The sequence below is a fragment of the Cetorhinus maximus genome, chromosome 27 (assembly GCF_964194155.1).
Source record: "Cetorhinus maximus chromosome 27, sCetMax3.hap1.1, whole genome shotgun sequence".
Classification (NCBI taxonomy): domain Eukaryota; kingdom Metazoa; phylum Chordata; class Chondrichthyes; order Lamniformes; family Cetorhinidae; genus Cetorhinus; species Cetorhinus maximus.
In genome coordinates, this window is record NC_135905.1 from 30,967,216 (window position 1) to 30,982,266 (window position 15,051).

General features: G+C 42.9%; 1 protein-coding gene across 6 annotated transcripts in view; it reads right to left on the minus strand.

Annotated features, from left to right (window-relative positions):
• camk2g2 (calcium/calmodulin-dependent protein kinase (CaM kinase) II gamma 2) overlaps nucleotides 1-15,051 on the minus strand; it is a 358,108-nt gene that overhangs the window by 134,068 nt on the left and 208,989 nt on the right. The window lies entirely within an intron of this gene.

The window sequence follows — 15,051 nt, forward strand, 5'->3', positions numbered from 1 at the left end:
CAGTGGAAGAGATCCTTCCCACACAGTTTCAATTGTCTCTGGAGCTTTCCTAAGCAATTATCCAGCCTGCTTCAGCAGCACCGTTAATCAAGCATTTGTGGCAAGGATCGCCAACTTCTCAGCTTATCCAACCCCAGACACTTGTAACCTAGCTTCAGATGAGATGCATTTTCAGCAGCAATATTACTGATTGCTCTCAAGGCCAAGGTAAAATAGACTTTCAATGCTCAATCATGTCTCATAACAATTTAGAGAATTGAAGGTTGACTTGACAATCATTTCACTGAATATTATGTGCACTCTGCTATGAGGAACAAATCACAAACTATAACTGTCTTTGTATTTACAGAAGCATGTTTCAAGATGAGAACATATTATTCATTAGCATCCACTCACACATATGAATTCTTCTCAGATCATTGTTTGAGACAGGAAACAATTGTGGATAAGAAGTTAGCTGAGTGACAGGAAACAGTAATGGTGGATGTTTTTTCCTTTGGACTGGAAGGTAGGTATACAGTGGGGACCCCAGCAATCTGCACTAGGATCACTGCTTTTCTTGATCTACATTAAGGACCTAAGACTTGGGTGTACAGGGCACAATTTCAACATTTGCAGGTGACACAAAATTTGGAAGCATTGGGAACTATGAGGAGGATAGTGATAGACTTCAAGAGGACACAGGCAGTCTGATGGGCACAAGCAAATGAAATTTAACATAGCAAAGTGCAAAGTGATACATATTGGAAGGAAAAATGAAATAGGCTATGTAAAATAAAGGGAACAATTCTTAACGAATGCAGTAACAGAGACACCTGTGAATATATGTGCACAAATCATTGACAGTGGCAGGCAGGTTGAAAAAGTGGTAATCAAGACATATGGGATCCTGGATTTCATAGAGGTATAGAGTTCAAAAACAAGGAAGTTATGATGAGCCCTTTAAGAAACACTGGTTCAGCCTCAATTGGAATATTGTGTCCAATTCCAGGCACCGCAATTTCAGAAGGATGTGAAGGCTTTGGAGAGGGTGCTGAAAAGATTTACAAGAATGCTTCCAAGTGTGAAGGACTTCAGTTACTTGAATCGATTGGAGAAGCTGGGTTTGTTCTCCATAGAGAGGAGATTTGATAGCGGTGTTCGAAATCATGAAGGCTTTAAACAGAGTAGATAGAGAGAAATGGTTCCCATTGGTAGAAGGGTCAAGAAGCAGGGGACATGCGTTTAAGAACCAAAGGCGATGTGAGGAAAATGTTTTTTTTTTTTACACAGCAAGTGGTTAGGGTCTGGAATGCACTGCTTGAAAGAGTGGTGGAGGCAGGTTCAATCTTGCCCAGGAAATTAAAGAGAAACAAACTGCAGAGGAAAAGCTGACTTATTGCGGCTTGCTAAATTACTCTTGCAGATGGGCCGAATGCTACACGGTAGCTATTCTATGATTCTATTAGTGCCCGTTTTGTTACAATCAGCACGAATGAAGATATGGCCAGTGATCCTTGAATCAGATGTGATTCAAGTCACTTATGCTCAGCTCCAATGTGGACAGAGGGGCTCAGGTCTCTGGAGTAGCAGTGTATAGGATCATGCTATTTGCCATGTCAATCAACATAAGAGCACTTCAAACTAATTTGTTGTACGTGGTGTACTTCAGGACATCTCAAAGATTGGAAGGTGTGCTGTATAAACGCACGTTCTTTTCCTTTCTTACCTCAAACCCTCGGAGGAATTAGTGCAGTACCTCACCCTCTTAAAAAAATCAACCGTTTAGCCTCATCTACAAACAATGGCCAAGTAGTGATATAACCAACAACCTTCTAGAAAACGGCAACGTCCACTGGTGCTATTAAAATACATCGGATTTACAGCACAAAAACAGGCCGGTCAGCCTAACTGGTCTATGCCAGTGACAACACTCCTCAGGATCCTCCTCCCACCCTGCATCATCTCATCTGGTCAATCCATCATTTTATTCCTTTTTCCCTCATGTACTTATCCAGTTTCCCAATAAATGTATCTACAGCCCCCCTTCACTTCAACTACCTGTACTCCTCGTGGTATCCGCTCTCTGGGGAAAGAAGTCTTACCTATATTCCTTCCTGGATTTACTAGTGACCATCTTACATTTATGGCCCCTTTGTTTTGGGCTCTCCCACAACAAGTGAAAAAGTAAAAATGGACTGGAAGTTATGGCTTAAGAGCATTTTTTAAAAATTCATTCACAGGATGTGGGCTCTGCTGGCTGGGCCAGCATTTATTGCCCATCCTTAGTTGCCCTTGAGATATGTTTGTAGCAATTGCTCTTTGATTGGGGTTAGCCCATTTATTTTGAATGCTTGAAATGCCTCTGTCACACTATGGACCAAGGTCAGTCACATCAGTGCACTTAATATGCCCCTGTTAACATTATCAACAAGTTCCTAGTTCATGAGCGGATGAAAAACAGTTATATTTGCCAACAAGAATTTGAAGGGAGGAAAATGCACTTTAAATAGATTCCATTTTTCAATAGATTGACATTAGAGTTAGCAGAACGATTGATGAAATTTTAATTCCTGCTTCAATGACTATTTATGGTGTGTCTGTGAAACCCTGGGGGAATTTGAGGCAGAAATTCCAACAATCCCTCTCTCTCCATGCAGGGAGCTTGAATCCTTTGATACCACTGTTGTGTGTTTCTTCTCCCCTTCGGTTGCTTAGGGCATTTATAAATAGTCTTTATTTATCTTGCATCTTAATCTTGTTTTTTATGGCCCTACCTTGAATCACTGAGCGGTTTTGTGCAGGACCCAATGATGTCATGCCATGGTATGTCCCTCAGACAACTAGGAGGGCACAAAAACAACCAACAAAACCAAGCTAGATTTATGATTTGCTTTCTTGAGCACTTCACTCACTTGCTGCTGCAGCCTTCAGGCTTTTGCATTGCAACATGAAGAGTATGGTGTCCACAAAAGGAAACTGGGCTGCATTTTTCTGCTATACTACTCTTAGACGGTCATACCCAAAAAGCTGGGTGAACATTTTTCTAGCATGTTAAACTGAATGATGTGTTAAAAAACAAAAATCCTTTGTAGTCTGCTTCTGGTCAGTCAAATTTCTCAAAGGCTTAATCCAGCTCCTGTTCTGCCACTTTACAACACAATGCAAGATGACAGCACTACACTATAATTTCTCTATGAAGATTTAGAAAATAATTAACAATGATGAAGAAATTCACCCTCTTCTTAAAAACAGACTTTCCCCTCATGTTCCTCCTCCTTCCTTCAATGGCAATCAGCAATTTTGGGGAATGGTTACATAGTTATCCATGTACCTGGCTCAAGTGGCTTTCTGCATATGCAAAGCCCAAGCACTGGGTGGCACGTGGCTATTGAACTATGATGTGTTTCAATCGCAGCCCTCTTCTCTGCTTTTGTCCAGGAACCTGCAGCTTATGTTAGGGGTTTGCTGAATAGCAACCAGATGCAAGAGCCTTGGCTGGTTTTCTTTTTCCCTTTACTAGCTACTGATTGTGGCTGGGTTTGGATGACCCCATAGACAAGGGCTCGAGCCTGGGATATTAATGATGCATTATTCAGGGTGCCACAGCACACGGTACATTAACTCAAAAGCAATCAGGGAAGATTCCAAAACATGCACTGTTAGGAGGCACCTGATTGTTTGATTGTGGGTCATAATTCACAAAAGAGGTGCAAAACCTTACACAGCCAGAGCATGTCATTGGATCGAGTGAGGAGAGCAGGGCACCTGATGCTCTGTCAACCTCTGCACCGGGTTCTCTGATCCATGCTCCCATTGAGCAAGGTTCTAGTCTCCAGTGAAGCCCCTAAAGATGCTCATTTGTGATTCCTGTCTAGAGAACTTGCCAAAGATTAAAAAGATAAGAATGAGAAGAGGGCCATTTGGCACATTGCCCACTCCTCACATCCCCTAACTCTCCCATTATAACACAGCTTCATTTTGGTGCATCCCAAATGTTTTTGCTTTAGCAAACCCAACCTTGGTAGCTTCGGTGCTGGGTGTGGCCGAGTGGGGACGGGTGCTGCAGAGAGGGGAATGGGTGCATTTTCAAGAGCTGTTCTGCTCAAGAGGTGATGACCTTAGCTCAGTGGGAAGCACTCTCACCTCTGGGTCACAAATGGGTTCCTTTCCCACTCCAGAACCCGAACACAAAATCTAGGCTGGCACTCCAGTGCAGTACTGAGGCGGGGACAGGGGGTGGCGGGGAGGAATGCAGTGTCAGCTGCTGGCTTTTGGATAAGATGATAAAGCCGAGATTCTATCTGCCCCTTCAGATGGATGTAAAATACTACAGGACATTATTATTAAGGAGGGCAGGGGAAGATGTGGGGTGGAGGGTTCTAACTGAGTGTCATACTTTACATTCATCCCTCAGCTAACGTCTGAAAGAAACAGGGTATCTAGCCATTATCTGATTTGTGGGCACTGACTGTACACAAATTGGCTGCTACATTTCCTACATTTCAATAGTGACTGCACTTCAAAAGGTGATGTAAAGCACTTTGGGGCATCCTGAGCCCACGAAAGGTGTTTACATCCCAGTCTGGGCTACATCGAGTGGGAATGCTCCTAGGCAGGTCATGGATCCAGGGGCACGGGCCAGACATCTGCCCTGCATCTGCACAACCATCAGGTCAGGGGAATGAAGAACAGGACAAATTCGAGATGGCAGGGAAAGCGCCCAGAAATATCTGTAGAATATTTAAGCTTGAGAACTGGTAGCTTAGCAGAAGAAAATAATTAAAGGAATCTGCACCGTAAAATCGTACAGCACAGGAGACTGCCATCTGGCCCATCATGCCTTTTCCAGCTCTCTGAAAAATTATTCCAATTACCAATTAGTCCCACTTGCTCACCCTTTCCCCCCTTCAAGTTTTTTATCCAATGCCCTTTTGAAAGTCACCATTGAATCTGCTTTCAGGCAGTGCATTCTCAATTAAACTCGCTGTCTAGAAAAATTTATTTTCATCTTGCCTGTGGTTCTTTTGCCAATCTCCTTAAACCTGTGTACTGATGGTGAAAATGCTCAACTTCCGCTGCAGAAACCAGGTCAGCAGCGCAGACTACAAAGAGATTAAACTCTGACACACGTCTGCTTGATCCTACTGGACTTCCTGATTAATAAGTGCAGGTAATGCATATTGGCAGTGTGGAAGAGCACTGCAAATGGAACTGTAGGTCAGTCACCGGAAAGCAGAAGGTTGTTGTGGCTAATCGTTGTTAACTGATTAACATGGTTGCAATGATTTAAAGTGCTGCATTTGACAGAAGTAAATGAGGAGCAAAGTTGAGAAGGAAAGCTGTTATGCTAAGGTGCTGCACATGAGGTAACTATTCAAGTTGCTCAAAGGTCTAACTCCCGCTTGGGCCCAATGCAACAGAAAAAATATCACGAGATCTGGGCTGGGATTGAGAATTTAATCTACTCCAGTGTGTTCCATCTTTTTGATGTAAAGATCCACAGAGAGGAAAAAGGGGGTGAAACAAGATACAGGGAAACTGAATATATAAAATAAAAGTATTAAATTAGAGAAATGTGGAATAACATGTCTGCAAAACAGAAAACATCCTTATAACTATTGTCTAGCAACTGGAGTACTCTTCCAGTGTGTTTAAATATCTGGACTAGATACCTTTTGATTAGGGCTTATATGGGCTGATCAATGATCAATTTATCAGCTCCAGGACTATGTAACAGGGATTTTCAGCAAACATTCTGAATTTGTTGAGATTTCCCTTTCATCCCAGCTCATTGCAAGCACAGCCACCAAAACTGAGAGGATCCCAAGCCAGATGGTGAAGGATGAATCTAGACACAAATCCTTTTATTTATAGCAGGGTTATTTACAGAATGCAGCATTACATGTCTCTGCCTCCTACCTATACCAACCAACAGTGTCTCAACAGTCCCTCTTTATATGTGCTCAGGATACTTAATCAATCAATACCCTCCGCCTGTTTATCCTGAACCTTCAGGATACAATTAACAATATTAACAGTGACCTGGTGGAGGTGGTTAAATTCTGAAAGGATTTGCTAGGGTAGACATAAAGAAGATGTTTCCACTTGTGGGACAAGTCAAAAATTCGAGGCCGTATATTGAAGATAATCACTAATAAGCCTGATTGGGCAAAGAGGTTTCCCCTGAATTCCCTAAGAGTGGTTATAATGTGGAACTTGCTTCCACAAGGGATAGCAGAAGTAAAAAAGCATAGATGCATTGAAGGGACAACAAGGCAAGCACATAATGATGAAAGGAATCAAAAGATATGCTGAGAAGATTAGATGAGGTAGGGTGGGAGGAGGCTCATTTGGACCATAAACATCATCATGGACCAGTTGGGTCGGATGGCCCGTTTCTGTGATGTAGACTCAATGTGACTTTAATGATTCATATTATCAATATGGCCACATTCCCAGCAATGATATTCAGCTGAAATAGTCTCCTGGATATATTAACAGGGACAAACACTCCAGAATCGATCATGGAGAAGTCAGCGGCTATGATGAGGAAACCACAGGCTTCTATGGTATGTTGAGCTAGATTGGCTGATTGGTTTCCCTCAACTGTCCTCAAAGGATCATTGACATGTACAGTGTAATAGGAGGCCATGCTCTCTGAAAACCCCATTTCCCTGCCCTGTCCCTAACACCAATTCAAACTCAACAATTCTGCTTTTAAAGGTTTTTCTTTGGAATCTGTTTCCATTACTGTTATTGATCGGGATTTTATATCCCAACAGCCCTCTGAGTAAAGGCATTCTCCTAAATTTAAGAAAGTCATCAAAAGAAAAATTATGTCCTCCAGTTGTCCACTGACTAACCACTAAATATAGCTTTTACCTATCAACTCACTAAGTCCTCCCAGTGTCAGTTGTGGCTCAGTTGGTAGCACCTTTGGTCCAGAGTGAAAAGGTTGCAGGGTTTCAAGTCCCACTCTCGAGACCCAAGCAGAAACCCTAGGCTAATAGTCCCATCTGTCAGTCCTGAGGAGTGCTGCACTGTCGGAGGTGATAACTTTCAGATGAGACGTTAAACCAAGACTCCTGTCTGTCCTCTCAGGTGGATGTAAAGATCCCGCAGTGCTATTTTGAGGAAGAGCAGAGAAGCTATCCTGGTGTCCTGGTCAACATTTCATCCATCAAGCGACATCTAGAGCAGGTAATCCGGTTAATTATGCCCTTGCTGCTTATGGGAGTTTGCTGTGTGCAAATTGGTTGCCACAGTCCATACCTTACAAATGACTATGCTTCAAAGTACTTAATCGGCTGCAAAGTGCTTTGGGACGTCTTGAGGTGATGTAAGGTGTTATATAAATGCAAGTCTTTCCTTTTTATTCTTTTTCTTAATTTTGAACCCATTTATCTGATCTCCCCACAACCTTCCTGCTGTAATGAATTTAAATCTTTAGGAAGGAGACCTTTGTTCCAGCTTGCTTTTACCTGAGGGAACCCTGTGCTCACAGCTGGCAATGCAGCAGTCCTGAACATCTCCTTCCATCTGAACATAAACCTGCCAAATTCATAGGGGAACAGCTTACAAAATGTCTGATTGGCGAAAAGTGGCCATAGTGAATTACTTTCAGGTAGCAGCACACCCCTGGTATGAGGAAGCTAGGGCCCTCGGAGCACACTTAGCATGAGAATAGTTTATAACAAGGGCTGTCTCTGTGATGGCCTCTGAAAGAGCCATTATAAAAAATTAAACAGACAAATGCTCGCGGCAGATTAAATTACCCTATTACTTTAGGTTCATTTCAGGTTAACCTTTTCAGGGTCCAATAGTCACACAGAGAGTTCCATCTGTTCATACAAATTATATAAGAAACACCCGAATAAAAAAAAATAATGGTTTCAACTGCCAGTCAAAAGAAAGGACTGGCATTTATATAGCACCTTTCTGGTCATCAGTCCCAAAGCAATTTCCATCAAATTAGATACTTTTGAAGTGTAGTCACTTTTGTTATGTATGTAAATGTGGCAGCCAATCTGCACATTGCAAGATCCCACAAAGAGCAAGTTAATCTGCTTTTGATGGTAGAGGGGGGAATGTTGACCAAGCATCTCCATGATGTTATTTAAATTATATTGCCAGCAGGCAGTGTTGTGCTAATGTCTCATCAAAATGACAGCACCTCCAACAGTACAGTGCCTCCGAGAGTCAGTTTCTATTCCGTGCTCAGCTCCTAGGACGGGCAGGGGCTTGAAGTCATGACATTCTAGCTCTGAAGCAAGAGATGCTACCAACTGAACTTAGCTGGCAAGTTACTGGCGCAGTATCCAGGCGCACAATAAACTGAAATTATGCCTGTGAGCGGGTTTGGCTAGCTCGGGATAGCAATGGACAGCGTAGACTTTGCTGCTCTTGTGGGATCACTGGGATGCTGCAATTGGAAGTGAATCAGGTAGAAAGGACTGCGTGGCCTCAAGGGAGCCCGGCTGGATTATTGCCCCATTTAAATCAATTGATGAAAAATTGAGCGAGATTTTGTCTGGGGCATCCTGAGGATGTGATCAAGGTCAGGGATGATTTTCCCAGATTTTTATTTGCCTCCAAATTAGATTTTTAAATCTGGTTTTCCATCTCTCCCAGGGGATTGTATGGCTTTTGCGTGGAGTGCAGAGTGTATATCTTAAAATGCACCAGACATCAAAATTGCATGGGACAGGGTGGATGGATCAAACATCTTTTCCTGTCTGTTGTTCGTGTGTAGGCTTAATAAATAGCAAAGGTTTGTAAAATAAGGCACAAAGTTGTATTTTTTTTTAAACATCATGCTGGTGAACCATCCAGCAAAGATTTTTGTGTGATTAACTGCTTCACAGATAAGGGTTTGTCATAAGCATTACTCCAGTATTGTACATAATGGATTTGCTCTTAAGCTCCCTTAAGTTGACAGCCTTGTTAAACTGGAGGCCATACTCACCATGGTCTAAAATTAAAGATGATTGTGTAAATGGGGAGTTTATGTATTTGAAAAGTAAGAAACTAATCCTTAATCTGCTTAATGTAGTACACCCTAAGGATAACAGATACATTCAGGATATTGAGAGTTTGGAATATAAAGAGGGATAATCTCTCTCCTTCCTGGTGTCAGTGAAACATCTTTTCCAAACTCTGAACCAGGCATCTGGGGACAGGCGAAATTCTGATTGTGGACCGCTTGCTACATCACGGTTTGAAACCACCCCAGTATTTGCCATGACAGGAGTCTTTCACTCACCCTCCCTGCAAAGTTCCTCACGGATTTGCTGCCCCCTCCTCCTTCCCTATGAGGGGAACTCAAAAAGGAAGCACAAACCTGCTCACGTGACACTCCGGTACCCGATGGTCATTACCCCACATATCCTGGGACACTATATCATTCAAGTCGAACAAGAAAATTCATAAAGATAACAGCAGCAGAGAGATCGGGAGCTCCATGCTGGAGTCTGACAAGGTTAATTCTCGCCTCCATGGGGCTCGACTGTCAGAGAGTTGTTTATTTGATTATTAAGCCCGCAATCCAATAAAAAAAAATGACATATGGAGAAAATCCACATATCACCACCTCAGAGGATGCTTGGATAAAATGCAGAGGTGTAAGAGGCACTAGCAGCTGTCAAAACTGAAGCAAGCTCATCAAGTTATTAATACGATGGAAGAACATCAATCTGACAAAAATACCCTCACAAAACACATGAGAAACAGGTTTATTAAATCAAGTTGAGACTCGCCCTCTTTATTTTCTATAGTACCTAGACTTCAATTTTGATTACTCGAAATTACTTGCAACAAGGGTTCTGCTCTGTTATCCAAACAGCTAATGATGGTATCTCTGGGAAACTCTGTGACTGCCTCAGCCCACCTGTCGCCTTTGCCACTACCAGACTTCACTATTACAAATGTTCTACAGACTGGCCTCCCCATCTACTGTACACTACAAATTTCAGCTCATTCAACACTCAACTGCCAGCATTCTACCCCGCAGCTTCAACAACATTCAAGAAGCTGACACCATTCAGGACAAAGCAGCCCGCTTGATTGGCACCCTATCCACAAACATTCACTCCCTCCACCACTGACGCACAGTGGCAGCAGTGTGTATCATCTACAAGATGCACTGCAGCAACTCACCAAGGCTTCTTCGACAGCACCTTCCAAACCCATGACCACTACCATCTAGAAGGACAAGGACAGCAGATACATGGGAACACCACCACCTGGAGGTTCCCCTCCAAGCCACACACTATCCTGACTTGGAAATATATCGCTGTTCCTTCACTATCGCTGGGTCAAAATCCTGGAACTCCCTCCCTAACAGCACTGTGGGTGTACCTGCACCACATAGACTGCAACGGTTCAAGAAGGCAGCTTACCACCACCTTCTCAAGGGCAATTAGGGATGAGTAATAAATGCTGGCCTCACCAGTGATGCCCACATCCCATGAGTGAAAAAAAAACTAATTCCCACTCATATGTAACTCCTGTTCTTCGAAACCGACATTGACTTCTTGTATGTCAACCCCTCCAATTCAAAATTCTCACCCTCATGCTAAAATCCCTTATGGCCTTGCCACTCCCCCCTACATCAGGCTGATGACCACCAACTGAACTCTCAGTTCCTCTAGTGCATCCCCTTTCTTCACCTCTTCATTAATGGCCCTGCCTTCAGTTGTGTAGCCTCCAATCTCTGGAATTCCTTTGTTCTCACTAGAGCGACGGAGATTGAGGGGCGACTTGAAAGAAGTTTATAAAACTATGAGTGGCATGGACAGAGTAGATAATCAGAGCTTTTTCCCAGGGTGGAAGAGTCAATTACTAGGGAACATAGATTTAAGGTGAGAGGAGAAAACTATAGAGGAGATGTGCGGGGCAAGTTTTTTACGCAGAGTGTAGTGAGTGTCTGGAATTCGCTGCCAGAGGAGGTGGTGGAAGCGGGTATGATAGTGGTGTTTAAGAGGCAGCTTGACACATACATGAATAGGATGGGAATGGAGGGATACAGACCCCGGAAGTACAAAATGTTTTAGTTTGACAAGCAATATGATCGGTGCAGGCTTGGAGGGCCAAAGGGCCTGTTCCTGTGCTGTACTTTTCTTTGTTCTTTATAAACACTTCTGTCTCTTGCTATCGACCCTGTTAAGACCCTCCTTAAAACACATCTCTCTGAGCAAGAACTTAGTCATCCTTTCTTGGCTCAGCATCCAGTTTAGTCTGATTATGCCTTTGGGACATTTTTCTAACCTGGAGACACTATATAAGTGCAAATTATTGTCACCATTTTACAGAATCTAATTCTAAGGCACAATTCCTTCAAATATATGCCTTTTCACAATAAAACGCACCATGTCTAATGACAACAGCTTTCTTCAATTCTACTCTTTCTTTATGCCGTGCACGGAGGAGTAAAATTTATCCAAGCAGAGAGCTTGAATACAGGTTCAATTCCTTGCCAGCTCTCTCTGTCACAGCTGGCCAATGGCCTGGAGATATCGACGAAAAGATGAGATAAAGAAAGACATTTCAGAAAGATCACAAACACAAGGGCAGGGAAGGGATGGCGTTCATCTTTTTTTAAATGCTTATATATTTATACTTCCAGTGACATTTAGATTACTCCCAGCAGAGCATCACCATGCTGCTGAATGATTCCAGAGATTTTGCTTCCATTATCTTGTCCCATCCCAGCACTGGTTGCTGTGTGTGTGAAGAATTGCTCCCTGACATCAGTCCTGAACCTGCCCTTCCCTACTTTACGTTGAAGTCTCCTTGCCCTGCAGTCGTTTGACCCCACCTAATTCACCATTATAAAAACCAAGCACAGTTCTGTTCAATGCACGCGTCCTACCCCATTCGTATAAACTCCTCAGAAAAGGTTATTCAAAGTATCTCCCTGCCTTAAGCACTAAATTGAGATGTCCTGTCCAGTATTGTACTTACAGCAGCTGATGGAAAAGAAAAAAGTTAAAGTAAGTATCTTAAAGAGAAGGAAAAACCTTCCTTGTGCCCATAGATTAGGAAGTACTGATTGGGTGTCCATTTTACTCTTATAGCCTAATCTAATCAGGGCAGGTAAGGTAAGCATCCTATCAGTCAAAGCCATTAAACTGTTTCCACTTTCACTTAATTCTTCATAAATGTAAAAAGCAAAGCCTACACTAAACCTAATTTAACAATCTGTGCGCTGTGGAATCAGTCACTGTGTAAAGTGCATGAAATGGAGAAAACAAAATTCTGCCTTTAAAATAATTTATATGCTTATATGTACACATATAAAGAGATTTATAAGTGCGCCTTCCTTCAGACTGTGCAGTTTTTCCAGCTGTAAGCTATTATACCACAGTACATACCTCGAAACAATTCCACATGGAAATGCTGACGAAATGATAATATTGTCTGCTACAAGTGCCCAGAAGAGTCTGGACTTGGTTAAACGCAAGTCAATATATTTTTTGGCTGAGGCAGTTCTTGGAAAAGTGCTTATACTTTACTCGTTAAGTGCTTGAAATGGCATCTGGACTGCAGCGGAGATGGGATTATAACCATATTTGAACTGAGTGAAAACAGCCTGGTCTCAGAGTGCTCAGGAGTTGCTTTGTAGGCTCTCAGTCTGATCAAGAATGCTTTGACAGTACAGACAGTAATGGTGAGTTCCTGTTTGAGGTCATCTTCCTCCACAGGCTGGTTAAGGGAAGGTGGGAGGTGCTAGAGACCAGATACTGCCCTTTCATCTCAGACAATAATAGGATAAAAATGTCTCCTTTTCTCCAAATGTGAGGAGCCTGTGTGGACAAGCTGGTTGATCTCCCTGCCGTGTTTGGAAGGTGTGGACTCGTCTGCCTGAATTGTGTGAAAAAAACCTGGTGATGGTTGTTTGCGTGGAAAATAGAAATTGTCACACTGGTAACATTGTCATTGTGCAGACTGCAAGGAGTATTCTTTACACAGGATTATGCAGAATGCACCACACAGAAGCAGATCATTCAGCCCAAATGGCCTGTGCTGGCAGTTGTGCTCCACAAGAACCTCCTCCCACACCCTTTCCATCCATCCCTATCAGCTTATCCTTGTATTCTTGTGCTTCTACTTGAGTGCCTCCATGCCATTTGCCTCAACTACTTGTGGCTGGGAATTCCATATTCTAACCACTGTCTGAGAAAAGAGATTTCTCCAGAATTTCCTATTGGATTCATTGGCAAACATCTTTTTAAAATTCATTCATGAGATGGCAAGGCCAGCATTTATCACCTATCCCCAACTGCCCTTGAAAAGGTGGTGGTGAGCCTCATTCTTGAGCCGCTGGACATGTGTGATTAGGCTACAGTCATAGTGCGGTTAGGGAGGAGGGTTCCAGGATTTTGATCCAGCGACAGTGAAGGAACGGTGGTGATGTGTTTCAATTCAGGATGGGGTGCAACTTGGAAGGAAACATGCAGGTGGTGGTGTTCCCATTAGCCTGCTGCCCTTTCCCTTTTTGGTGGTAGAGGTCGCGGATTTAGAAGGTGCTGTCCAAGGAGCCGTGGCACATAGATAAAGATGGTACACACCGCTACTGCTGTGCACCCGTGTTGGGGAAGAGTGAATGTTTAACATTTGTGGTTGGGCTGCCGATCAAGTGGGCTGCTTTGTCCTGGATGGTGTCAAGCTTCTTGAGTATTGTTGGAGTTACACTTATCCAGGCAAATGGAGAGCATTTCATCACGCTGATGACTTGTGCTTTCTGGGTTTTGGGGAATCAGAGGGGAGTTACTCATTGCAGCAAACCCACCCTCTGAACCGCTCTTGTATCCATAGTATCTATGGGACCGGTCCAGTCATGTTTCTGGTAACTTCCAGGATAATGATGGAGAATTAATTGATGGTAACGTCACTGAATGTCAAGGGAAGTGTTTACAATCTCTCTTGTTGGAGATGATCACTGCTGGTACTTGTGTAGTGGGAATGTTATTTGCCATTAATCAGATCAAGCCTGGGCTGTGGGCATAAACTGTTTCATTATCTAAGGAAATACAAATAGCTTATACTTATGCCCAGTTTTGCACTCCGGCACAAATGGAAACATCTTCTCCATGTTCAATCTGTCAAATCCTTTCCTACAGTTAGAGACCATTAGTTCACCTTCAGCCTTCTCTTTTCTAGAGATAAGAGACCAGACTGTTCCTATGTCGAGTTTCTTCGCATATCACATGATCATCACAAAAATTCTTGAACAAAAATATCCTGGATTAAGTTTAAAGTTGTAATCTCATTTTGGTGTACAATTAACCATTCTAAGCAGTTTAAGCTTCACTTGTGGTTTGACATCATCAGATCCCCTGAATTAGATTGCTGGCTGTAATCACTTTCTGGAATAAATATCCACAGCTCTGTATTTACTGAGAATCCCAGGTTAGTCACAAAGTCTTCCTCTGCTTTTCACACAAGTAGCATCTCTGGAATTCCTTCAACACTGACTAAAAAAGTCCCATCTTTGAACAGTACACAATTTATAATAAAGCAAAATGATTGACCAATGATGTCATATTTGACCCAGAGGTGAGCTTCTGGCTGCATATCCATGTCATCACTAAGATGGCCTCTTTCCACCTCCCCCAGTATTGCACAACTCCACCCCTGTTTCTGCTCATCTACTGATGAAACACTCATCCATCTCTTTGTTACCTCTATCTTGACAATCCCAATGTACTCCTGGGTGACCACACACATTCTACCCTCCATAAACATATCATCCAAATCTCTGCTGCCTGTGTCCTAACTCGCACCGAATCCCATTCTCCTATCACCCCCGCACTAGCTGACCTACACTGAGTTGTTGCTTAACAACTAGACAATTTTAAAATTTGCATTTGTTTTCCCAATCCCCTCCAGGACTTCACTTCCCCCTGTCATCATTCCCTCCTCCAGCCATAGAACTCTCCGAGGTATTTGCGCTCATCTAATTCTAGCCTCTTAAGCATCCACAATTTTAATCACTCGACCATTGGCTGCCGTGCTTTCGGCTACCAAGGCCCTAAGAGGTTTCAGAAAGCTTTAGGAAGGGAATTCCAA